The following is a 2252-nucleotide window of genomic DNA, read 5'->3' on the forward strand; positions in this document are numbered from 1 at the left end:
AAAATGTAAATAAAGCAACAGAGCAGTATGCTAATTCACTATTGTGATTATAAATTACTGATAAATGTTTAGAAATCTACATTCAGCAAATTAAGGTTAGATGCTTACAGGTTCAGTTTATAGTTGAGGCAAATTTTGATTACAATGTTCATATTCACACCTAAACATGTAGGGTAATAATACATAATTTGAGTGTTAGCTATTGCAAAAATTTCAGGACAAGGATTAGCTAGGTTCTTTGACTAAATTAGCCAATTATTTTCAAATAAAGCTTAGATTCTGAAATTATACAATTGTTTGAGCCAAAGTTGCCAATAAACTTCACAATCCCCACAAAGACATGAAACTATAAGAAAAGAACATTCGGAAAACAAAAATGGCTCTTGGAGGTTAAAAATAGAAAACAGAACTCCAAAACTCCATAGAATAAACCACTCAGAAAAAGGAACAAAAAGACAAAGATAGAAATATAACTAAATAAAAATAAAGAAACAAACCCTATGAATTTGTGGTAATAGGAATTTCAGAGATATTACCAAAAATGAAAGACAGAAATCATCAACAAAATAACTTGAGAAAATCTCCAGAACAAGTATCTATACTGAAAAAGGCCACTGGGCAGCAAGGCAGGGGAACCGGTGCCCACCGCTGCTACCGCTGCAACCTGTTCCTGCAGCCCACACAGGCCCCGCCTGACCCACATGATCCACAGCTTCCAGAGCAGCCACCGGACTTCTCCTTCAGGCCCCTGAAGCTGACAGTGGCTAAGACCCACATCATGAAGTCAACGGATGTGCAGAAGTTCGCTGGTGAATTGCATATGTCACCTGTCCCCAAAATGATGTTTGAAGACAACGTTTTTAAGAATCCAGCATGGTTCTGACCTTGGGATTGAGTTCAATGCTACAGATGCTTTAAGATGTATAAACAACTACCAAGAATGCTTAAAGTGGCCTGTGTGGAAGAGTGGCAGGAAAACAGGTCAGAGGGTGGACACTCCAAAGACGTTATTAAACCACTAGACACCTGGTGCACAAAAATTCGTGCACTGGGGAAGGGGGTCCCTCAGCCCGGCCTCCCGAAGTCCAGGAGCCCTCAGGGGATGTCCGACTGACAGCTTAGGCCCGCTGCAGCTGCCACCATCACCACCGGTGGCCTACCTCTGCAGGAGGCCACAGGCAGGCTGATCAGGGGATAAAACCAGCTGGCAAGCGGCCAGCCCTTGCCTCCCCCTGATCGCCCCTCCACCACCACTGGTCATCACTGCCCCCTGATCTCCATCCCCTCCCTCTGCCCACCGGCACACGCCTTGGCTGGCCTGGCACTGCCAGCTGGCCGTCCCCACCGCCTGCCAACCAGTCATTCTGCCGTTTGGTTGATTTGCATATTATGCTTTCATTATGTAGGATATGATTACACCTATACAACAGATTATAAGGGAGCATTACCTAGAGAATCACTCAAGTTAAAGGTTGTACCTCCAACAGGTCATATAGATATAGAGAAATGGAAAGCCAGAGAACAGATTAAGATTTTTGAAATTCTGTTTGAGGATGAACTTCATGATCATGGAGTTTCAAGCCTAAGTGTGAAAATTAGAGTAATGCCTTCCAGTTTTTTCCTGATGTTGGCCATTTTTCTTGAGAATTTATGGAGCGCTTATCAGAATGAATGAAAGGAGACTTTACTACAAGGCCAACAAGACCTATATGTTATGAGAATATACAACACAAGAGAGCAAAATTGCTAATTTAATGCATGTTTCATCTTCCCTATTCATGGAACCTAATGAAATATCACAGTATTTATTGATCAAGAAGGCAGTTTGAGAAAAGCTAATACTTCCAGAAAGAATTGATCATAACCCCGCAGACTCATAAGAAAATTCACCTGTGGCATAGAATGTGAAGTACCATAAACTCACCGTGAAATCTGATGGAGACCTTGGCTATGTGGATAGGGGTATTTTTTATTGCGAGAATTAATTGCCTTGTCTATGTGCAGATGTCTGTAGCCATGAAGGGCCCAGAATAATGGGTAGAAAAGACAGTGTCTAAGAAAGAACATGAGAGCATTTAGAAATTTTACAACTCTGGAAACAGAGATTATCCCTTGAGCTGACAGGGACAATATATATACACATATATGTGTGTGTGTGTGTGTGTGTGTATACAGGGCTGGGCAAAAGTAGGCTAACAGCTGTAATACAAATAAATAATAATTAATAAATAATAAAACAAGAACAAACTTTC

The 2252-nt window shown here is 41.3% G+C and overlaps 1 pseudogene across 1 annotated transcript; it reads left to right on the forward strand.

The window, feature by feature from the left end:
- The first annotated feature begins 701 nt into the window (after window positions 1–701).
- On the forward strand, window positions 702–1880 carry LOC308246161 (TIP41-like protein; annotated as a pseudogene). Its single transcript has 2 exons — window positions 702–1043; window positions 1407–1880. The product of its transcript is annotated as a TIP41-like protein (transcript).
- Window positions 1881–2252: the final 372 nt, after the last annotated feature.

This window comes from Plecotus auritus (assembly GCF_963455305.1).
Source record: "Plecotus auritus genome assembly, chromosome: 4".
Lineage (NCBI taxonomy): Eukaryota > Metazoa > Chordata > Mammalia > Chiroptera > Vespertilionidae > Plecotus > Plecotus auritus.